At 43.7% G+C, this 24,283-nt stretch overlaps 7 non-coding genes across 7 annotated transcripts; all 7 read right to left on the bottom strand.

The window, feature by feature from the left end:
* Positions 1-4,621: 4,621 nt before the first annotated feature.
* Positions 4,622-4,694, bottom strand: trnav-cac (transfer RNA valine (anticodon CAC)). The gene has a single exon. It is a non-coding gene; the product is annotated as a tRNA-Val (tRNA).
* Positions 4,695-7,365: 2,671 nt separating this feature from the next.
* On the bottom strand, positions 7,366-7,438 carry trnav-cac (transfer RNA valine (anticodon CAC)). Its single transcript has one exon. It is a non-coding gene; the product is annotated as a tRNA-Val (tRNA).
* Positions 7,439-10,110: 2,672 nt separating this feature from the next.
* On the bottom strand, positions 10,111-10,183 carry trnav-cac (transfer RNA valine (anticodon CAC)). The gene has a single exon. It is a non-coding gene; the product is annotated as a tRNA-Val (tRNA).
* A 2,674-nt stretch (positions 10,184-12,857) lies between these two features.
* trnav-cac (transfer RNA valine (anticodon CAC)) lies at positions 12,858-12,930 on the bottom strand. The gene has a single exon. It is a non-coding gene; the product is annotated as a tRNA-Val (tRNA).
* A 5,871-nt stretch (positions 12,931-18,801) lies between these two features.
* Positions 18,802-18,874, bottom strand: trnav-cac (transfer RNA valine (anticodon CAC)). The gene has a single exon. It is a non-coding gene; the product is annotated as a tRNA-Val (tRNA).
* Positions 18,875-20,411: 1,537 nt separating this feature from the next.
* trnav-cac (transfer RNA valine (anticodon CAC)) lies at positions 20,412-20,484 on the bottom strand. The gene has a single exon. It is a non-coding gene; the product is annotated as a tRNA-Val (tRNA).
* Positions 20,485-23,157: 2,673 nt separating this feature from the next.
* Positions 23,158-23,230, bottom strand: trnav-cac (transfer RNA valine (anticodon CAC)). Its single transcript has one exon. It is a non-coding gene; the product is annotated as a tRNA-Val (tRNA).
* Positions 23,231-24,283: the final 1,053 nt, after the last annotated feature.

Below are 24,283 nucleotides of genomic sequence, written 5' to 3'. Positions count from 1 at the left end.
TTTCGAACCAGGGACCTTTCGCGTGTGAGGCGAACGTGATAACCACTACACTACGGAAATGCTGTGGAAGTCGCATTGTTGGGAACATAACCAGAGCTTTAACCTCAACAGCTGGACTACACTGATGGAGCTTGTGTCACGAGAATAGAATGACGGTGCTATATTTGGCAAGGTTGTGAGTGTGGCAGGAATTGATCCCGTGTTTCTCTGCCTTAATACAGAGGAACAGGAGTGGCCATTCCTCAGCAAGTGGTTAAAATCTGGAATACACTGCTCTAAAGGGCGGTGGAGTCAGACTCATTCTTATCTTTCAAAACGAGTTGGATAAGTATCCGAATGAAAAAAATTGCACAGCTGTGTGTAAATGACAGGGGAGTGAGACTTGTTGAGAGTTGGCATGGGCTCGACGGGCTGCAACCATTCCCTTATTCTTTGATTGTATAAGTTAGTGGCACATTTAATAGTGTGCATGTCAGCAGAATATCGAAAGGTGCGTGGATTCAGTCGGCACAACGAGAGCCATCTGATTCAGAAGATTTGGGTGCACGAAAATTCGGGTTTAATGACTTTAAAAGCATCATTTTTGTTTTGTGAAGATTCGGTCAGAAAAATGTTTGGGAAAATAATTTTTTGCTGAAAAGGGCTCAGCACTTCATCTTCTTTTTGGCTGTTAGGGTCAGACTTCTTTTCGATGGTATTCTTCCAGAATGTATATTTTCTTTGCTGTTTCACAATAACCAGTCCCTTGCACTACAGTCTATCTCACTGTTTCCAACGTCCCATGTACATGTTACCAGCAAGGAACATTTTGAAGCAGACTTCTAAAGCACACTGTCCAAAATGGTTTATGGATTCAGAGGTAAAGTGCAGAGCACAGATATGAGAAGAAGCTTGCAGGGAACATTAAGACGGATTGCAAAAGTTTCTATAGATATGTAAAGAGAAAAAGGTTAGTAAAGACAAATGTAGGTCCCCTGCAGTCAGAATCAGGGGAAGTCATAACGGGGAACAAAGAAATGGCGGACCAATTGAACAAGTACTTTGGTTCGGTATTCACGAAGGAGGACACGAACAACCTTCCGGTTATAAAAGGGGTCGGGGGGTCTAGTAAGGAGGAGGAACTGAGGGAAATCCTTATTAGCCGGGAAATTGTGTTGGGGAAATTGATGGGATTGAAGGCCGATAAATCCCCAGGGCCTGATGGACTGCATCCCAGAGTACTTAAGGAGGTGGCCTTGGAAATAGTGGATGCGTTGACAGTCATTTTCCAACATTCCATTGACTCTGGATCAGTTCCTATGGAGTGGAGGGTAGCCAATGTAACCCCACTTTTTAAAAAAGGAGGGAGAGAGAAAACAGGGAATTATAGACCGGTCAGCCTGACATCGGTAGTGGGTAAAATGATGGAATCAATTATTAAGGATGTCATAGCAGTGCATTTGGAAAGAGATGACATGATAGGTCCAAGTCAGCATGGATTTGTGAAAGGGAAATCATGCTTGACAAATCTTCTGGAATTTTTTGAGGATGTTTCCAGTAGAGTGGATAAGGGAGAACCAGTTGATGTGGTATATTTGGACTTTCAGAAGGCGTTCGACAAGGTCCCACACAAGAGATTGATGTGCAAAGTTAGAGCACATGGGATTGGAGGTAGTGTACTGACATGGATTGAGAACTGGTTGTCAGACAGGAAGCAAAGAGTAGGAGTAAATGGGTACTTTTCAGAATGGCAGGCAGTGACTAGTGGGTTACCGCAAGGTTCTGTGCTGGGGCCCCAGCTGTTTACACTGTACATTAATGATTTAGATGAGGGGATTAAATGTAGTATCTCCAAATTTGCGGATGACACTAAGTTGGGTGGCAGTGTGAGCTGCGAGGAGGATGCTGTGAGGCTGCAGAGCGACTTGGATAGGTTAGGTGAGTGGGCAAATGCATGGCAGATGAAGTATAATGTGGATAAATGTGAGGTTATCCACTTTGGTGGTAAAAACAGAGAGACAGACTATTATCTGAATGGTGACAGATTAGGAAAAGGGGAGGTGCAAAGAGACCTGGGTGTCATGGTACATCAGTCATTGAAGGTTGGCATGCAGGTGCAGCAGGCGGTTAAGAAAGCAAATGGCATGTTGGCCTTCATAGCAAGGGGATTTGAGTACAGGGGCAGGGAGGTGTTGCTACAGTTGTACAGGGCATTGGTGAGGCCACACCTGGAGTATTGTGTACAGTTTTCGTCTCCTAACCTGAGGAAGGACATTCTTGCTATTGAGGGAGTGCAGCGAAGGTTCACCAGACTGATTCCCGGGATGGCGGGACTGACCTATCAAGAAAGACTGGATCAACTGGGCTTGTATTCACTGGAGTTCAGAAGAATGAGAGGGGACCTCATAGAAACATATAAAGTTCTGACGGGGTTAGACAGGTTAGATGCAGGAAGAATGTTCCCAATGTTGGGGAAGTCCAGAACCAGGGGTCACAGTCTAAGGATAAGGGGTAAGCCATTTAGGACCGAGATGCGGAGGAACTTCTTCACCCAGAGAGTGGTGAACATGTGGAATTCTCTACCACAGAAAGTTGTTGAGGCCAATTCACTAAATATATTCAAAAAGGAGTTAGATGAGGTCCTTACTGCTAGGGGGATCAAGGGGTATGGCGAGAAAGCAGGAATGGGGTACTGAAGTTGAATGTTCAGCCATGAACTCATTGAATGGCGGTGCAGGCTAGAAGGGCCGAATGGCCTACTCCTGCACCTATTTTCTATGTTTCTATGTTTCTATTCAATTAAGGACTCTCCTTCAGTTAACATTTCTTTAGTTGTGCAAATGAAGATCATCAGTCAATTAATGATGTTTTCCCATGAAGGCAGGATAACATTTAATGATTATGCATTTTCTAAGTAAATGCCCATGTGATTCAGGGCGAAGTGGCATATTGGATCCAAATTTGGCTCAGAGGCAGTAAGTAAAGGGTAATGTTTGATGGGTGTTTTTGTGACTGGAAGGATGATTCCAGTGGGGTTCTGCAGTTTTCAGTGCCAGATCCATTGCTTTTTATGGTATTTATCAATGATCTAAACTTGAATATAGGTGTTATGATTACGAAGTTTTCAGGTGTTATTAAAATAGGCAGTGGGTTGATAATGAAGAAGAAAGCTGGAGACTCCAGGAAGATATCAATCAACAGATAAGGGGGTAGAGCAGTGGCAAATGGAATTTAATCCAGAGATGTTAGTGATAGCGCATTTGTGGAGGGCTAACAAGGAAAGGGAATATACATCAACTGGTATGACATTGAGAAGTGTAGAGGAACAAAGGAAACTTGGATTGCTTGTCCACAGATCCCTGAAGGTAGCTGGCCAGTTGGAAAAGTTGGTTAAGAAGTCATATGGAATGGTAGCATTTATTGGCAGAAGCAAGGAACAGAACAGCAAGTGGGTTATGCTAGAACTGTATAAAATTCTGGTTAGGCCACAGCTGGAGTACTGCGTGCAGTTCTAGTCACCGCATTGAAGGAAGGACGTGAATACGCTGGAGAGGGTACAGAGGAGATTTACGTAGTTGTTGCCGGGAGTGGAGCAACTTTGCTATGAGGACAGATTGGATAGGATGGGTTTGTTTTCCTTGGAACAGAGGGGGCTGATGGGCGACAGTATTGAGGTGTATAAAAATAGGAGGGGCCTAGATATTGTTGTTTAAAAGGGTCTATTTCACATAGCGGAGTGGTCAACAACCAGGCTGCATAATTTCAAAGTAATTAGTGTAAGGGTTAAAGGGGATTTGAAGTGAACATTCTGCATGCAGATGATTGTGGGGGTCTCAAACTCACTGCCTGAAAGTGTGGTGCAGGCAGAAACCCTCACCACATTTAACAAGTTCTTAGATGTGCACATGAAATGCAATAAGTTGCAGGGGGACACACCTAAAACTGGGCATTTGTTGGCCGGTGCAGATACGATGGGCTTAAATGACTCCTTCCATGCTGTAAACCTCTATGATTATATAATTATCGGTTAGGATTACTTTCATGATGCAAAACGTGGCAATCAGATAATTAGTGGTGTTTCCAGTGAAGAAGTGTTCGTGCAAGCTGGGGCTCGAACTCACGAAGCTGAGATGAAGCATCTTATGAGGCTGCTGTTCGGTGTACGGGGAGCGTTGTCTCGAACGGTGGCATTTTGCAGCCCACTGAAGGGCGGTAAACCGCTGTTTGATGCTGCATTCTCCGCTTTCCGCCGGCAGCGGCTGATTGGAGAGTGTGGGAGCGGAAGTTAGGGCTTGTCCCGCCCTCACTCATTCTGGAGCTGGGGAAGAGCGATTAGTCGATGGGTTTGTTTGTGGCTTTAATTTTCTGTTGTGAAGCTTGGTGGCGTGGCAGGATCCTTTAATAAAAGCTGACAGCTGACCTGAATGCACGGAATGTGCAGCTTTGAGATATGGTTTCTCCAGCGTCAGGGCTGTAAACGGGAGGGAGTGAGAGACACTGTGCAGAATTTGAGTCTGTACAGAACTGCAGAGAGAAATCAGCAAATGGAACAGCATCGTGAGACACTGCACTCTGTTATAATTGAACCACTAATATGAATGATTTAATTTTATCTAATCATAAATTGAACACGTTTGCATAATGTTTCCGCCCGGTTTCGAACCGGGGACCTTTCGCGTGTGAGGCGAACGTGATAACCACTACACTACGGAAACGCTGTGGCAGTAGCATTGTTGGGAACATAACCAGAGCTTTAACCTCAACAGCTGGACTACACTTATGGAGCTTGTGTCACGAGAATAGAATGACGGTGCTCTATTTAGCAAGGTTGTGAGTGTGGCAGGAATTGATCCCGTGTTTCTCTGCCTTTATACATCGGAACAGGAGTGGCCATTCCTCAGCAAGTGGTTAAAATCTGGAATACACTGCTCTAAAGGGCGGTGGAGTCAGACTCATTCTTATCTTTCAAAACGAGTTGGATAAATATCCGAATGAAAAAAATTGCACAGCTGTGTGTAAATGACAGGGGAGAGGGACTTGTTGAGAGTTGGCATGGGCTCGACGGGCTGCAACCATTCCCTTATTCTTTGATTGTATAAGTTAGTGTCACATTTAATAGTGTGCATGTCAGCAGAATATTGAAAGGGACATGGATTCAGTCGGCACAACGAGAGGCATCTGATTCAGAAGGTTTGGGTGCACGAAAATTCGGGTTTAATGACTTTAAAAGCATCATTTTTGTTTTGTGAAGATTCGGTCAGAAAAATGTTTGGGAAAAGAATTTTTTGCTGAAAAGGGCTCAGCACTTCATCTTCTTTTTGGCTGTTAGGGTAACACTTCTTTTCGATGGTATTCTTCCAGAATGTATATTTTCTTTGCTGTTTCACAATAACCAGTCCCTTGCACTACAGTCTATCTCACTGTTTCCAACGTCCCATGTACATGTTACCAGCAAGGAACATTTTGAAGCAGACTTCTAAAGCACACTGTCCAATATGGTTTATGGATTCAGAGGTAAAGTGCAGAGCACAGATAAGTTATTCAATTAAGGACTCTCCTTCAGTTAACATTTCTTTAGTTGTGCAAATGAAGATCATCAGTCAATTAATGATGTTTTCCCATGAAGGCAGGATAACATTTAATGATTATGCATTTTCTAAGTAAATGCCCATGTGATTCAGGGCGAAGTGGCATATTGGATCCAAATTTGGCTCAGAGGCAGTAAGCAAAGGGTAATGTTTGATGGGTGTTTTTGTGACTGGAAGGATGATTCCAGTGGGGTTCCGCAGTTTTCAGTGCCAGATCCATTGCTTTTTATGGTATTTATCAATGATCTAAACTTGAATATAGGTGTTATGATTACGAAGTTTTCAGGTGTTATTAAAATAGGCAGTGGGTTGATAATGAAGAAGAAAGCTGGAGACTCCAGGAAGATATCAATCAACTGATAAGGGGGTAGAGCAGTGGCAAATGGAATTTAATCCAGAGATGTGAGAGATCGCGCATTTGTGGAGGGCTAACAAGGAAAGGGAATACACATCAACTGGTATGACATTGAGAAGTGTAGAGGATAAAGGTAACTGGGATTGCTTGTCCACAGATTCCCGAAGGTAGCTGGCCAGTTGGAAAAGTTGGTTAAGAAGTCATATGGAATGGTTGCATTTATTGGCAGAAGCAAGGAACAGAACAGCAAGTGGTTTATGCTAGAACTGTATAAAATTCTGGTTAGGCCAAAGCTGGAGTACTGCGTGCAGTTCTAGTCACCGCATTGAAGGAATGACGTGAATACGCTGGAGAGGGTACAGAGGAGCTTTACGTAGTTGTTGCCAGCAGTGGAGCAACTTTGCTATGAGGACAGATTGGATAGGATGGGTTTGTTTTCCATGGAACAGAGGAGGCTGATGGGCGACAGTATTGAGGTGTATAAAAATAGGAGGGGCCGAGATATTGTTGTTTAAAAGGGTCTATTTCACATAGCGGAGTGGTCAACAACGAGGCTGCATAATTTAAAAGAAATTAGTGTAGGGTTAAAGGGGATTTGAAGTGAACATTCTGCTTGCAGATGATTGTGGGGGTCTCAAACTCACTGCCTGAAAGTGTGGTGCAGGCAGAAACCCTCACCACATTTAACAAGTTCTTAGATGTGCACATGAAATGCAATAAGGTGCAGGGGTGCACACCAAAAACTGGGCATTTGTTGGCCGGTGCAGATACGATGGGCTTAAATGACTCCTTCCATGCTGTAAACCTCTATGATTATATAATTATCGGTTAGGATTACTTTCATGATGCAAAACGTGGCAATCAGATAATTAATGGTGTTTCCAGTGAAGAAGTGTTCGTGCAAGCTGGGGCTCGAACTCAGGAAGCTGAGATGAAGCATCTTATGAGGCTGCTGTTCGGTGTACGGGGAGCGTTGTCTCGAACGGTGGCATTTTGCAGCCCAGTGAAGGGCGGTAAACCGCTGTTTGATGCTGCATTCTCCGCTTTCCGCCGGCAGCGGCTGATTGGAGAGTGTGGGAGCGGAAGTTAGGGCTTGTCCCGCCCTCACTTATTCTGGAGCTGTGGAAGAGCGATTAGTCGATGGGTTTGTTTGTGGCTTTAATTTTCTGTTGTGAAGCTTGGTGGCGTGGCAGGATCCTTTAATAAAAGCTCACAGCTGACCAGAATGCACGGAATGTGCAGCTTTGAGATATGGTTTCTCCAGCGTCAGGGATGGAAACGGGAGGGAGTGAGAGACACTGTGAAGAATTTGAGTGTGAACAGAACTGCAGAGAGAAATCAGCAAATGGACCAGCATCGTGAGACTCTGCACTCTGTTAATATTGAACCACGAATATGAATGATTTAATTTTCGCTAATCATTAATTGAACACGTTTGCATAATGTTTCCGCCCGGTTTCAAACTGGGGACCTTTCGCGTGTGAGGCAAACGTGATAACCACTACACTACGGAAATGCTGTGGCAGCAGCATTGTTGGGAACATAACCAGAGCTTTAACCTCAACAGCTGGACTACACTTATGGAGCTTGTGTCACGAGAATAGAATGACGGTGCGAAATTTAGCAAGGTTGTGAGTGTGGCAGGAATTGATCCCGTGTTTCTCTGCCTTTATACAGAGGAACAGGAGTGGCCATTCCTCAGCAAGTGGTTAAAATCTGGAATACACTGCTCTAAAGGGCGGTGGAGTCAGACTCATTCTTATCTTTCAAAACGAGTTGGATAATTATCCGAATGAAAAAAATTGCACAGCTGTGTGTAAATGACAGGGGAGTGAGACTTGTTGAGAGTTGGCATGGGCTCGACGGGCTGCAACCATTCCCTTATTCTTTGATTGTATAAGTTAGTGGCACATTTAATAGTGTGCATGTCAGCAGAATATCGAAAGGGGCGTGGATTCAGTCGGCACAACGAGAGGCATCTGATTCAGAAGATTTGGGTGCACGAAAATTCGGGTTTAATGACTTTAAAAGCATCATTTTTGTTTTGTGAAGATTCGGTCAGAAAAATGCTTGGGAAAAGAATTTTTTGCTGAAAAGGGCTCAGCACTTCATCTTCTTTTTGGCTGTTAGGGTCACACTTCTTTTCGATGGTATTCTTCCAGAATGTATATTTTCTTTGCTGTTTCACAATAACCAGTCCCTTGCACTACAGTCTATCTCACTGTTTCCAACGTCCCATGTACATGTTACCTGCAAGGAACATTTTGAAGCAGACTTCTAAAGCACACTGTCCAAAATGGTTTATGGATTCAGAGGTAAAGTGCAGAGCACAGATAAGTTATTCAATTAAGGACTCTCCTTCAGTTAACATTTCTTTAGTTGTGCAAATGAAGATCATCAGTCAATTAATGATGTTTTCCCATGAAGGCAGGATAACATTTAATGATTATGCATTTTCTAAGTAAATGCCCATGTGATTCAGGGCGAAGTGGCATATTGGATCCAAATTTGGCTCAGAGGCAGTAAGCAAAGGGTAATGTTTGATGGGTGTTTTTGTGACTGGAAGGATGATTCCAGTGGGGTTCTGCAGTTTTCAGTGCCAGATCCATTGCTTTTTATGGTATTTATCAATGATCTAAACTTGAATATAGGTGTTATGATTACGAAGTTTTCAGGTGTTATTAAAATAGGCAGTGGGTTGATAATGAAGAAGAAAGCTGGAGACTCCAGGAAGATATCAATCAACAGATAAGGGGGTAGAGCAGTGGCAAATGGAATTTAATCCAGAGATGTTAGTGATAGCGCATTTGTGGAGGGCTAACAAGGAAAGGGAATACACATCAACTGGTATGACATTGAGAAGTGTAGAGGAACAAAGGTAACTGGCATTGCTTGTCCGCAGATCCCTGAAGGTAGCTGGCCAGTTGGAAAAGTTGGTTAAGAAGTCATATGGAATGGTAGCATTTATTGGCAGAAGCAAGGAACAGAACAGCAAGTGGGTTATGCTAGAACTGTATAAAATTCTGGTTAGGCCACAGCTGGAGTACTGCGTGCAGTTCTAGTCACCGCATTGAAGGAAGGACGTGAATACGCTGGAGAGGGTACAGAGGAGATTTACGTAGTTGTTGCCGGGAGTGGAGCAACTTTGCTATGAGGACAGATTGGATAGGATGGGTTTGTTTTCCTTGGAACAGAGGAGGCTGATGGGCGACAGTATTGAGGTGTATAAAAATAGGAGGGGCCTAGATATTGTTGTTTAAAAGGGTCTATTTCACATAGCGGAGTGGTCAACAACGAGGCTGCATAATTTAAAAGAAATTAGTGTAAGGGTTAAAGGGGATTTGAAGTGAACATTCTGCATGCAGATGATTGTGGGGGTCTCAAACTCACTGCCTGAAAGTGTGGTGCAGGCAGAAACCCTCACCACATTTAACAAGTTCTTAGATGTGCACATGAAATGCAATAAGGTGCAGGGGGACACACCTAAAACTGGGCATTTGTTGGCCGGTGCAGATACGATGGGCTTAAATGACTCCTTCCATGCTGTAAACCTCTATGATTATATAATTATCGGTTAGGATTACTTTCATGATGCAAAACGTGGCATCAGATAATTAATGGTGTTTCCAGTGAAGAAGTGTTCGTGCAAGCTGGGGCTCGAACTCAGGAAGCTGAGATGAAGCATCTTATGAGGCTGCTGTTCGGTGTACGGGGAGCGTTGTCTCGAACGGTGGCATTTTGCAGCCCAGTGAAGGGCGGTAAACCGCTGTTTGATGCTGCATTCTCCGCTTTCCGCCGGCAGCGGCTGATTGGAGAGTGTGGGAGCGGAAGTTAGGGCTTGTCCCGCCCTCACTTATTCTGGAGCTGTGGAAGAGCGATTAGTCGATGGGTTTGTTTGTGGCTTTAATTTTCTGTTGTGAAGCTTGGTGGCGTGGCAGGATCCTTTAATAAAAGCTCACAGCTGACCAGAATGCACGGAATGTGCAGCTTTGAGATATGGTTTCTCCAGCGTCAGGGATGGAAACGGGAGGGAGTGAGAGACACTGTGAAGAATTTGAGTGTGAACAGAACTGCAGAGAGAAATCAGCAAATGGACCAGCATCGTGAGACTCTGCACTCTGTTAATATTGAACCACGAATATGAATGATTTAATTATCGCTAATCATTAATTGAACACGTTTGCATAATGTTTCCGCCCGGTTTCGAACTGGGGACCTTTCGCGTGTGAGGCGAACGTGATAACCACTACACTACGGAAATGCTGTGGCAGCAGCATTGTTGGGAACATAACCAGAGCTTTAACCTCAACAGCTGGACTACACTTCTGGAGCTTGTGTCACGAGAATAGAATGACGGTGCTATATTTAGCAAGGTTGTGAATGTGGCAGGAATTGATCCCGTGTTTCTCTGCCTTTTTCCATAGGAACAGGAGTGGCCATTCCTCAGCAAGTGGTTAGAATCTGGAATACACTGCTGTAAAGGGCGTGGAGTCAGACTCAATCTTATCTTTCAAAACGGAGTTGGATAAGTATCCGAATGAAAAAAATTGCACAGCTGTGGGTAAGTGACAGGGGAGTGAGACTTGTTGAGAGTTGGCATGGGCTCGACGGGCTGCAACCATTCCCTTATTCTTTGATTGTATAAGTTAGTGGCACATTTAATAGTGTGCATGTCAGCAGAATATTGAAAGGGACATGGATTCAGTCGGCACAACGAGAGGCATCTGATTCAGAAGATTCGGGTGCACGAAAATTCGGGTTTAATGACTTTAAAAGCATCATTTTTGTTTTGTGAAGATTCGGTCAGAGAAATGTTTGGGAAAATAATCTTTTGCTGAAAAGGGCTCAGCACTTCATCTTCTTTTTGGCTGTTAGGGCCACACTTCTTTTCGATGGTATTCTTCCAGAATGTATATTTTCTTTGCTGTTTCACAATAACCAGTCCCTTGCACTACAGTCTATCTCACTGTTTCCAACGTCTCATGTACATGTTACCAGCAATGAACATTTTGATGCAGACTTCTAAAGCACAGTGTCCAAAATGGTTTATGGATTCAGAGGTAAAGTGCAGAGCACAGGTAAGTTATTCAATTAAGGATTCTCCTTCAGTTTACATTTCTTTAGTTGTGCAAATGAAGATCATCAGTCAATTAATGATGTTTTCCCATGAAGGCAGGATAACATTTAATGATTATGCATTTTCTAAGTAAAAGCCCATGTGATTCAGGGCAAAGTGGCAAATTGGATCCAAATTTGGCTCAGAGGCAGGAAGCAAAGGGTAATGTTTGATGGGTGTTTTTGTGACTGGAAGGATGTTTCCAGTGGGGCTCCACAGTTTTCAGTGCCAGATCCATTGCTTTTTATGGTATTTATCAATGATCTAAACTTGAATATAGGTGTTATGATTACGAAGTTTTCAGGTGTTATTAAAATAGGCAGTGTGGTTGATAATGAAGAAGAAAGCTGGAGACTCCAGGAAGATATCAATCAACTGATAAGGGGGTAGAGCAGTGGCAAATTGAATTTAATCCAGAGATGTGAGAGATCGCGCATTTGTGGAGGGCTAACAAGGAAAGGGAATACACATCAACTGGTATGACATTGAGAAGTGTATAGGAACAAAGGTAACTGGGATTGCTTGTCCACAGATCCCTGAAGGTAGCTGGTCAGTTGGAAAAGTTGGTTAAGAAGTCATATGGAATGGTTGCATTTATTGGCAGAAGCAAGGAACAGAACAGCAAGTGGGTTATGCAAGAACTTCATAAAATTCTGGTTAGGCCACAGCTGGAGTACTGCGTGCAGTTCTAGTCACCGCATTGAAGGAAGGACGTGAATACGCTGGAGAGGGTACAGAGGAGATTTACGTAGATGTTGCCGGGAGTGGAGCAACTTTGCTATGAGGACAGATTGGATTGGATGGGTTTGTTTTCCATGGAACAGAGGAGGCTGATGGGCGACAGAATTGAGGTGCATAAAAATAGGTGGGGCCTAGATATTGTTGATTAAAAGGATCTATTTCACATAATGGAGTGGTCAACAACCAGGCTGCATAATTTAAAAGTAATTAGTGTGAGGGTTAAAGGGGATTTGAAGTGAACATGCTGCATGCAGATGTTTGTGGGGGTCTCAAACTCACTGCCTGAAAGTGTGGTGCAGGCAGAAACCCTCACCACATTTAACAAGTTCTGAGATGTGCACATGAAATGCAATAAGGTGCAGGGGGACACACCTAAAACTGGACATTTGTTGGCCGGTGCAGATACGATGGGCTTAAATGACTCCTTCCATGCTGTAAACCTCTATGATTATATAATTATCGGTTAGGATTACTTTCATGATGCAAAACGTGGCAATCAGATAATTAATGGTGTTTCCAGTGAAGAAGTATTCATGCAAGCTGGGGCTCGAACTCAGGAAGCTGAGATGAAGCATCTTATGAGGCTGCTGTTTGGTGTACGGGGAGCGTTGTCTCGAACGGTGGCATTTTGCAGCCCAGTGAAGGGCGGTAAACCGCTGTTTGATGCTGCATTCTCCGCTTTCCGCCGGCAGCGGCTGATTGGAGAGTGTGGGAGCGGAAGTTAGGACTTGTCCCGCCCTCACTCACTCTGGAGCTGGGGAAGAGCGATTAGTCGATGGGTTTGTTTGTGGCTTTAATTTTCTGTTGTGAAGCGTGGTGGCGTGGCAGGATCCTTTAATAATCTCTCACAGCTGACCTGAATGTACGGAATGTGCAGCTTTGAGATATGGTTTCTCCAGCGTCAGGGCTGGAAACGGGAGGGAGTGAGAGACACTGTGTAGAATTTGAGTGTGAACAGAACTGCAGAGAGAAATCAGCAAATGGACCAACATCGTGAGACACTGCACTCTGTTAATATTGAACCACTAATATGAATGATTTAATTTTATCTAATCATTAATTGAACACGTTTGCATAATGTTTCCGCCCGGTTTCGAACCGGGGACCTTTCGCGTGTGAGGCGAACGTGATAACCACTACACTACGGAAACGCTGTGGCAGTAACATTGTTGGGAACATAACCAGAGCTTTAACCTCAACAGCTGGACTACACTTCTGGAACTTGTGTCACGAGAATAGAATGACGGTGCTATATTTAGCAATGTTGTGAGTGAGGCAGGAATTGATCCCGTGTTTCTCTGCCTTTATGCATAGGAACAGGAGTGGCCATTCCTCAGCAAGTAGTTAGAATCTGGAATACATTGCTCTGAAGGGCGGTGGAGTCAGACTCAATCTTATCTTTCAAAACGGAGTTGGATAAGTATCCGAATGAAAAAAATTGCACAGCTGTGGGTAAATGACAGGGGAGTGAGACTTGTTGAGAGTTGGCATGGGCTCGACGGGCTGCAACCATTCCCTTATTCTTTGATTCTATAAGTTAGTGGCACATTTAATAGTGTGCATGTCAGCAGAATATTGAAAGGGACATGGATTCAGTCGGCACAACGAGAGGCATCTGATTCAGAAGATTCGGGTGCACGAAAATTCGGGTTTAATGACTTTAAAAGCATCATTTTTGTTTTGTGAAGATTCGGTCAGGGAAAGGATTGGGAAAATAATTTTTTGCTGAAAAGGGCTCAGCACTTCATCTTCTTTTTGGCTGTTAGGGTCACACTTCTTTTCGATGGTATTCTTACAGAATGTATATTTTCTTTGCTGTTCCACAATAACCAGTCCCTTGCACTACAGTCTATCTCACTGTTTCCAACGTCTCATGTACATGTTACCAGCAATGAACATTTTGAAGCAGATTTCTAAAGCACAGTGTCCAAAATGGTTTATGGATTCAGAGGTAAAGTGCAGAGCACAGATAAGTTATTCAATTAAGGACTCTCTTTCAGTTAACATTTCTTTAGTTGTGCAAATGAAGATCATCAGTCAATTAATGATGTTTTCTCATGAAGGCAGGATAACATTTAATGATTATGCATTATCTAAGTAAAAGCCCATGTGATTCAGGGCGAAGTGGCACATTGGATCCAAATTTGGCTCAGAGGCAGGAAGCAAAGGGTAATGTTTGATGGGTGTTTTTGTGACTGGAAGTATGTTTCCAGTGGGGTTCCGCAGTTTTCAGTGCCAGATCCATTGCTTTTTATGGTATTTATCAATGATCTAAACTTGAATATAGGTGTTATGATGACGAAGTTTTCAGGTGTTATTAAAATAGGCAGTGGGTTGATAATGAAGAAGAAAGCTGGAGACTCCAGGAAGATATCAATCAACTGATAAGGGGGTAGAGCAGTGGCAAATGGAATTTAATCCAGATATGTGAGAGATCGCGCATTTGTGGAGGGCTAACAAGGAAAGGGAATACACATCAACTGGTATGACATTGAGAAGTGTAGAGGAACAAAGGTAACTGGGATTGCTTGTGCACAGATCCCTGAAGGTAGCTGGTCAGTTGGAAAAGTTGGTTAAGAAGTCATATGGAATGGTTGCATTTATTGGCAGAAGCAAGGAACAGAACAGCAAGTGGGTTTTGCTAGAACTGTATAAAATTCTGGTTAGGCCACAGCTGGAGTACTGCGTGCAGTTCTAGTCACCGCATTGAAGGAAGGACGTGAATACGCTGGAGAGGGTACAGAGGAGATTTACGTAGATGTTGCCGGGAGAGGAGCAACTTTGCTATGAGGACAGATTGGATAGGATGGGTTTGTTTTCCTTGGAACAGAGGAGGCTGATGGGCGACAGCATTAATGTGTAAATAAAAAGGAGGGGCCTAGATATTGTTGATTAAAAGGGTCTATTTCACAGAGTGGAGTGGTCAACAACCAGGCTGCATAATTTAAAAGTAATTAGTGTAAGGGTTAAAGGGGATTTGAAGTGAACATTCTGCATGCAGATGTTTGTGGGGGTCTCAAACTCACTGCCTGAAAGTGTGGTGCAGGCAGAAACCCTCACCACATTTAACAAGTTCTGAGATGTGCACATGAAATGCAATAAGGTGCAGGGGGACACACCTAAAACTGGACATTTGTTGGCCGGTGCAGATACGATGGGCTTAAATGACTCCTTCCATGCTGTAAACCTCTATGATTATATAATTATCGGTTAGGATTACTTTCATGATGCAAAACGTGGCAATCAGATAATTAATGGTGTTTCCAGTGAAGAAGTGTTCGTGCAAGCTGGGGCTCGAACTCAGGTAGCTGAGATGAAGCATCTTATGAGGCTGCTGTTCGGTGTACGGGTAGCGTTGTCTCGAACGGTGGCATTTTGCAGCCCAGTGAAGGGCGGTAAACCGCTGTTTGATGCTGCATTCTCCGCTTTCCGCCGGCAGCGGCTGATTGGAGAGTGTGGGAGCGGAAGTTAGGGCTTGTCCCGCCCTCACTCACTCTGGAGCTGGGGAAGAGCGATTAGTCGATGGGTTTGTTTGTGGCTTTAATTTTCTGGTGTGAAGCGTGGTGGCGTGGCAGGATCCTTTAATAATCTCTCACAGCTGACCTGAATGCACGGAATGTGCAGCTTTGAGATATGGTTTCTCCAGCGTCAGGGCTGGAAACGGGAGGGAGTGAGAGATACTGTGTAGAATTTGAGTGTGAACAGAACTGTAGAGAGAAATCATCAAATGGAACAGCATCGTGAGACACTGCACTCTGTTAATATTGAACCACTAATATGAATGATTTAATTTTATCTAATCATTAATTGAACACGTTTGCATAATGTTTCCACCCGGTTTCCTTTCGCGTGTGAGGCGAACGTGATAACCACTACACTACGGAAACGCTGCGGCAGTAACCTTGTTGGGAACATAACCAGAGCTTTAACCTCAACAGCTGGACTACACTTCTGGAGCTTGTGTCACGAGAATAGAATAACGGTGCGATATTTAGCAAGTTTGTGAGTGTGGCAGGAATTGATCACGTGTTTCTCTGCCTTTATACATAGGAACAGGAGTGGCCATTCCTCAGCAAGTGGTTAGAATCTGGAATACACTTCTCTAAAGGGCGGTGGAGTCAGACTCAATCTTATCTTTTAAAACGGAGTTGGATAAGTATCCGAATGCAAAAAATTGCACAGCTGTGGGTAAATGACAGGGGAGTGAGACTTGTTGAGAGTTGGCATGGGCTCGACGGGCTGCAACCATTCCCTTATTCTTTGATTGTATGCGTTAGTGGCACATTTAATAATGTGCATGTCAGCAGAATATTGAAAGGGACATGGATTCAGTAGGCACAACGAGAGGCATCTGATTCAGAAGATTCGGGTGCACGAAAATTCGGGTTTAATGACTTTAAAAGCATCATTTTTGTTTTGTGAAGATTCGGTCAGAGAAATGTTTGGGAAAAGATTTTTTTGCTGAAAAGAACTCAGCACTTCATCTTCTTTTTGGCTGTTAGGGTCACACTTCTTTTCGATGGTATTCTTCCAGAATGTATATTTTCTTTGCTGTTTCACAATAATCAGTCCCTTGCACTACAGTCTATCTCACTGTTTCCAACTTCCCATGTACATGTTACCAGCAATGAACATTTTGAAGCAGGCAGAAACCCTCACCACATTTAACAAGTTCTTAGACGTGCACATGAAATGCAATAAGGTGCAGGGGTACACACCTAAAACTTGGCATTTGTTGGCCGGTGCTGATACGATGGGCTTAAATTACTCCTTCCATGCTGTAAACCTCTATGATTATATAATTATCGGTTAGGATTACTTTCATAATGCAAAACGTGGCAATCAGATAATTAATGGTGTTTCCAGTGAAGAAGTGTTCGTGCAAGCTGGGGCTCGAACTCAGGAAGCTGAGATGAAGCATCTTATGAGGCTACTGTTCGGTGTACGGGGAGCGTTCTATCGAACGGTGGCATTTTGCAGCCCAGTGAAGGGCGGTAAACCGCTGTTTGATGCTGCATTCTCCGCTTTCCGCCGGCAGCGGCTGATTGGAGAGTGTGGGAGCGGAAGTTAGGGCTTGTCCCGCCCTCACTCACTCTGGAGCTGGGGAAGAGCGATTCGTCGATGGGTTTGTTTGTGGCTTCAATTTTCTGTTGTGAAGCGTGGTGGCGTGGCAGGATCCTTTAATAATCTCTCACAGCTGACCTGAATGCACGGAATGTGCAGCTTTGAGATATGGTTTCTCCAGCGTCAGGGCTGGAAACGGGAGGGAGTGAGAGACACTGTGTTAAATTTTAGTGTGGACAGAACTGTAGAGAGAAGTCAGCAAATGGAACAGCATCGTGAGACACTGCACTCTGTTAATATTGAACCACTAATATGAATGATTTAATTTTATCTAATCATTAATTGAACACGTTTGCATAATGTTACCGCCCGGTTTCCTTTCGCGTGTGAGGCGAACGTGATAACCACTACACTACGGAAACGCTGTGGCAGTAACATTGTTGGGAACATAACCAGAGCTTTAACCTCAACAGCTGGACTACACTTCTGGAGCTTGTGTCACGAGAACAGAATGACGGTGCTATATTTAGCAAGGTTGTGAGTGTGGCAGGAATTGATCCCGTGTTTCTCTGCCTTTATACATAGGAACAGAAGTGGCCATTCCTCAGCAAGTGGTTAGAATCTGGAATACACTGCTCTAAAGGGCGGTGGAGTCAGACTCAATCTTATCTTTTAAAACGGAGTTGGATAATATCCGAATGCAAAAAATTGCACAGCTGTGGGTAAATGACAGGGGAGTGAGACTTGTTGAGAGTTGGCATGGGCTCGACGGGCTGCAACCATTCCCTTATTCTTTGATTGTATAAGTTAGTGGCACATTTAATAGTGTGCATGTCAGCAGAATATTGAAAGGGACATGGATTCAGTAGGCACAACGAGAGGCATCTGATTCAGAAGATTCGGGTGCACGAAAATTCGGGTTTAATGACTTTAAAAGCATCATTTTTGTTTTGTGAAGATTCGGTCAGAGAAATGTTTGGGAAAAGAATTTTTTGCTGAAAAGGACTCAGCACTTCATCTTCTTTTTGGCTGTTAGGGTCACACTTCTTTTCGATGGTATTCTTCCAGAATGTATATTTTCTTTGCTGTTTCACAATAATCAGTCCCTTGCACTATAGTCTATCTCACTGTTTCCAACTTCCCATGTACATGTTACCAGCAATGAACATTTTGAAGCAGGCAGAAACCCTCACCACATTTAACAAGTTCTTAGACGTGCACATGAAATGCAATAAGGTGCAGGGGTACACACCTAAAACTTGGCATTTGTTGGCCGGTGCAGATACGATGGGCTTAAATGACTCCTTCCATGCTGTAAACCTCTATGATTATATAATTATCGGTTAGGATTACTTTCATGATGCAAAACGTGGCAATCAGATAATTAATGGTGTTTCCAGTGAAGAAGTGTTCGTGCAAGCTGGGGCTCGAACTCAGGTAGCTGAGATGAAGCATCTTATGAGGCTGCTGTTCGGTGTACGGGTAGCGTTGTCTCGAACGGTGGCATTTTGCAGCCCAGTGAAGGGCGGTAAACCGCTGTTTCATGCTGCATTCTCCGCTTTCCGCCGGCAGCGGCTGATTGGAGAGTGTGGGAGCGGAAGTTAGGGCTTGTCCCGCCCTCACTCACTCTGGAGCTGGGGAAGAGCGATTAGTCGATGGGTTTGTTTGTGGCTTTAATTTTCTGGTGTGAAGCGTGGTGGCGTGGCAGGATCCTTTAATAATCTCTCACAGCTGACCTGAATGCACGGAATGTGCAGCTTTGAGATATGGTTTCTCCAGCGTCAGGGCTGGAAACGGGAGGGAGTGAGAGACACTGTGTAGAATTTGAGTGTGAACAGAACTGTAGAGAGAAATCATCAAATGGAACAGCATCGTGAGACACTGCACTCTGTTAATATTGAACCACGAATATGAATGATTTAATTTTATCTAATCATTAATTGAACACGTTTGCATAATGTTTCCACCCGGTTTCGAACCGGGGACCTTTCGCGTGTGAGGCGAACGTGATAACCACTACACTACGGAAACGCTGCGGCAGAAGCATTGTTGGGAACATAATCAGAGCTTTAACCTCAACAGCTGGACTACACTTCTGGAGCTTGTGTCACGAGAAGAGAACAACGGTGCGATATTTAGCAAGGTTGTGAGTGTGGCAGGAATTGATCACGTGTTTCTCTGCCTTTATACATAGGAACAGGAGTGGCCATTCCTCAGCAAGTGGTTAGAATCTGGAATACACTGCTCTAAAGGGCGGTGGAGTCAGACTCAATCTTATCTTTTAAAACGGAGTTGGATAAGCATCCGAATGCAAAAAATTGCACAGCTGTGTGTAAATGACAGGGGAGTGAGACTTGTTGAGAGTTGGCATGGGCTCGACGGGCTGCAACCATTCCCTTATTCTTTGATTGCATAAGTTAGTGGCACATTTAATAGTGTGCATGTCAGCAGAATATTGAAAGGGACATGGATTCAGTAGGCACAACGAGAGGCATCTGATTCAGAAGATTCGGGTGCACGAAAATTCGGGTTTAATGACTTTAAAAGCATCATTTTTGTTTTGTGAAGATTCGGTCAGAGAAATGTTTGGGAAAAGAATTTTTTGCTGAAAAGGACTCAGCACTTCATCTTCTTTTTGGCTGTTAGGGTCACACTTCTTTTCGATGGTATTCTTCCAGAATGTATATTTTCTTTGCTGTTTCACAATAATCAGTCCCTTGCACGAGAGTCTATCTCATTGTTTCCAACTTCCCATGTTCATGTTACGAGCAATGAACATTTTGAAGCAGGCAGAAACCCTCACCACATTTAACAAGTTCTTAGACGTGCACATGAAATGCAATAAGGTGCAGGGGTACACACCTAAAACTTGGCATTTGTTGGCCGGTGCAGATACGATGGGCTTAAATGACTCCTTCCATGCTGTAAACCTCTATGATTATATAATTATCGGTTAGGATTACTTTCAAAATGCAAAACGTGGCAATCAGATAATTAATGGTGTTTCCAGTGAAGAAGTGTTCGTGCAAGCTGGGGCTCGAACTCAGGAAGCTGAGATGAAGCATCTTATGAGGCTGCTGTTCGGTGTACGGGGAGCGTTCTATCGAACGGTGGCATGTTGCAGCCCAGTGAAGGGCGGTAAACCGCTGTTTGATGCTGCATTCTCCGCTTTCCGCCGGCAGCGGCTGATTGGAGAGTGTGGGAGCGGAAGTTAGGGCTTGTCCAGCCCTCACTCACTCTGGAGCTGGGGAAGAGCGATTCGTCGATGGGTTTGTTTGTGGCTTCAATTTTCTGTTGTGAAGCGTGGTGGCGTGGCAGGATCCTTTAATAATCTCTCACAGCTGACCTGAATGCACGGAATGTGCAGCTTTGAGATATGGTTTCTCCAGCGTCAGGGCTGGAAACGGGAGGGAGTGAGAGACACTGTGTTGAATTTTAGTGTGGACAGAACTGTAGAGAGAAGTCAGCAAATGGAACAGCATCGTGAGACACTGCACTCTGTTAATATTGAACCACGAATATGAATGATTTAATTTTATCTAATCATTAATTGAACACGTTTGCATAATGTTACCGCCCGGTTTCGAACCGGTGACCTTTCGCGTGTGAGGCGAACGTGATAACCACTACACTACGGAAACGCTGTGGCAGTAACATTGTTGGGAACATAACCAGAGCTTTAACCTCAACAGCTGGACTGCACTTCTGGAGCTTGTGTCACGAGAACAGAATGACGGTGCTATATTTAGCAAAGTTGTGAGTGTGGCAGGAATTGATCCCGTGTTTCTCTGTCTTTATTCATAGGAACAGAAGTGGCCATTCCTCAGCAAGTGGTTAGAATCTGGAATACACTGCTCTAAAGGGCGGTGGAGTCAGACTCAATCTTATCTTTTAAAACGGAGTTGGATAAGTATCCGAATGCAAAAAATTGCACAGCTGTGGGTAAATGACAGGGGAGTGAGACTTGTTGAGAGTTGGCATGGGCTCGACGGGCTGCAACCATTCCCTTATTCTTTAATTGTATAAGTTAGTGGCACATTTAATAGTGTGCATGTCAGCAGAATATTGAAAGGGACATGGATTCAGTAGGCACAACGAGAGGCATCTGATTCAGAAGATTCGGATGCACGAAAATTCGGGTTTAATGACTTTAAAAGCATCATTTTTGTTTTGTGAAGATTCGGTCAGAGAAATGTTTGGGAAAAGAATTTTTTGCTGAAAAGGACTCAGCACTTCATCTTCTTTTTGGCTGTTAGGGTCACACTTCTTTTCGATGGTATTCTTCCAGAATGTATATTTTCTTTGCTGTTTCACAATAATCAGTCCCTTGCACTATAGTCTATCTCACTGTTTCCAACTTCCCATGTACATGTTACCAGCAATGAACATTTTGAAGCAGACTTCTGAAGCACAGTGTCCAAAATGGTTTATGGATTCAGAGGTAAAGTGCAGAGCACAGATAAGTTATTCAATTAAGGACTCTCCTTCAGTTAACATTTCTTTAGTTGTGCAAATGAAGATCATCAGTCAATTAAGGATGTTTTCCCATGAAGGCAGGATAACATTTAATGATTATGCATTTTCTAAGTAAAAGCCCATGTAATTCAGGGCGAAGTGGCACATTGGATCCAAATTTGGCTCAGAGGCAGGAAGCAAAGTGTAATGTTTGATGGGTGTTTTTGTGACTGGAAGTATGTTTCCAGTGGGGTTCCGCAGTTTTCAGTGCCAGATCCATTGCTTTTTATGGTATTTATCAATGATCTAAACTTGAATATAGGTGTTATGATGACGAAGTTTTCAGGTGTTATTAAAATAGGCAGTGGGTTGATAATGAAGAAGAAAGCTGGAGACTCCAGGAAGATATCAATCAACTGATAAGGGGGTAGAGCAGTGGCAAATGGAATTTAATCCAGAGATGTGAGAGATCGCGCATTTGTGGAGGGCTAACAAGGAAAGGGAATACACATCAACTGGTATGACATTGAGAAGTGTAGAGGAACAAAGGTAACTGGGATTGCTTGTCCACAGATCCCTGAAGGTAGCTGGAAAGTTGGAAAAGTTGGTTAAGAAGTCATATGGAATGGTTGCATTTATTGGCAGAAGCAAGGAACAGAACAGCAAGTGGGTTATGCTAGAACTGTATAAAATTCTGGTTAGGCCACATCTGGAGTACTGCGTGCAGTTCTAGTCACCGCATTGAAGGAAGGACGTGAATACGCTGGAGAGGGTACAGAGGAGATTTACGTAGATGTTGCCGGGAGTGGAGCAACTTTGCTATGAGGACAGATTGGATAGGATGGGTTTGTTTTCCTTGGAACAGAGGAGCCTGATGGGCGACAGCATTGAGGTGTATAAAAATAGGAGGGGCCTAGATATTGTTGAGTAAAAGGGTCTATTTCACATAGTGGAGTGGTCAACAACCAGGCTGCATAATTTAAAAGTAATTAGTGTAAGGGTTAAAGGGGATTTGAAGTGAACATTCTGCATGCAGATGTTTGTGGGGGTCTCAAACTCACTGCCTGAAAGTGTGGTGCAGGCAGAAACCCTCACCACATTTAACAAGTTCTGAGATGTGCACATGAAATGCAATAAGGTGCAGGGGGACACACCGAAAACTGGGCATTTGTTGGCCGGTGCAGATACGATGGGCTTAAATGACTCCTTCCATGCTGTAAACCTCTATGATTATATAATTATCGGTAAGGATTACTTTCATGATGCAACACGTGGCAATCAGATAATTAATGGTGTTTCCAGTGAAGAAGTGTTCGTGCAAGCTGGGGCTCGAAGTCAGGAAGCTGAGATGAAGCATCTTATGAGGCTGCTGTTCGGTGTACGGGGAGCGTTGTCTCGAACGGTGGCATTTTGCAGCTCAGTGAAGGGCGGTAAACCGCTGTTTGATGCTGCATTCTCCGCTTTCCACGGCAGCGGCTGATTGGAGAGTGTGGGAGCGGAAGTTAGGGCTTGTCCCGCCCTCACTCACTCTGGAGCTGGGGAAGAGCGATTATTCGATGGGTTTGTTTGTGGCTTTAATTTTCTGTTGTGAAGCGTGGTGGCGTGGCAGGATCCTTTAATAATCTCTCACAGCTGACCTGAATGCACGGAATGTGCAGCTTTGAGATATGGTTTCTCCAGCGTCAGGGCTGGAAACGGGAGGGAGTGAGAGACACTGTGTAGAATTTGAGTGTGAACAGAACTGCAGAGAGAAATCAGCAAATGGAACAGCATCGTGAGACACTGTACTCTGTTAATATTGAACCACTAATATGAATGATTTAATTTTATACAATCATTAATTGAACACGTTTGCATAATGTTTCCGCCCGGTTTCGAACCGGTGACCTTTCGCGTGTGAGGCAAACGTGATAACCGCTACACTACGGAAACGCTGTGGCAGTAACATTGTTGGGAACATAACCAGAGCTTTAACCTCAACAGCTGGACTACACTTCTGGAGCTTGTGTCACGAGAATCGAATGACGGTGCTATATTAAGCAAGGTTGTGAGTGTGGCAGGCATTGATCACGTGTTTCTCTGCCTTTATACATAGGAACAGGAGTGGCCATTCCTCAGCAAGTGGTTAGAATCTGGAATACACTGCTTTAAAGGGCGGTGGAGTCAGACTCAATCTTATCTTTCAAAACGGAGTTGGATAAATATCCGAATGAAAAAAATTGCACAGCTGTGGGTAAATGACAGGGGAGTGAGACTTGTTGAGAGTTGGCATGGGCTCGACGGGCTGCAACCATTCCCTTATTCTTTGATTTTATAAGTTAGTGGCACATTTAATAGTGTGCATGTCAGCAGAATATTGAAAGGGACATGGATTCAGTCGGCACAACGAGAGGCATCTGATTCAGAAGATTCGGGTGCACGAAAATTCGGGTTTAATGACTTTAAAAGCATCATTTTTGTTTTGTGAACATTCGGTCAGAGAAATGTTTGGGAAAATAATTTTTTGCTGAGAAGGGCTCAGCACTTCATCTTCCTTTTGGCTGTTAGGGCCACACTTCTTTTCGATGTTATTATTCCAGAATGCATATTTTCTTTGCTGTTTCACAATAAGCAGTCCCTTGCACTACAGTCTATCTCACTGTTTCGAACGTCTCATGTACATGTTACCAGCAATGAACATTTTGAAGCAGACTTCTAAAGCACAGTGTCCAAAATAGTTTATGGATTCAGAGGTAAAGTGCAGAGCACAGCTAAGTTATTCAATTAAGGACTCCACTTCAGTTAACATTTCTTTAGTTGTGCAAATGAAGATCATCAATCAATAAATGATGTTTTCCCATGAGGGCAGGATAACATTTAATGATTATGCATTTTCTAAGTAAAAGCACATGCGATTCAGGGCGAAGTGGCAAATTGGATCCAAATTTGGCTCAGAGGCAGGAAGCAAAGGGTAATGTTTGATGGGTGTTTTTGTGACTGGAAGGA

The sequence above is a fragment of the Pristiophorus japonicus genome, chromosome 3 (assembly GCF_044704955.1).
Source record: "Pristiophorus japonicus isolate sPriJap1 chromosome 3, sPriJap1.hap1, whole genome shotgun sequence".
Classification (NCBI taxonomy): Eukaryota; Metazoa; Chordata; class Chondrichthyes; family Pristiophoridae; genus Pristiophorus; species Pristiophorus japonicus.
Note: the sequence above shows the minus strand (reverse complement) of the source record. Positions and strands in the feature narration are given on the sequence as shown.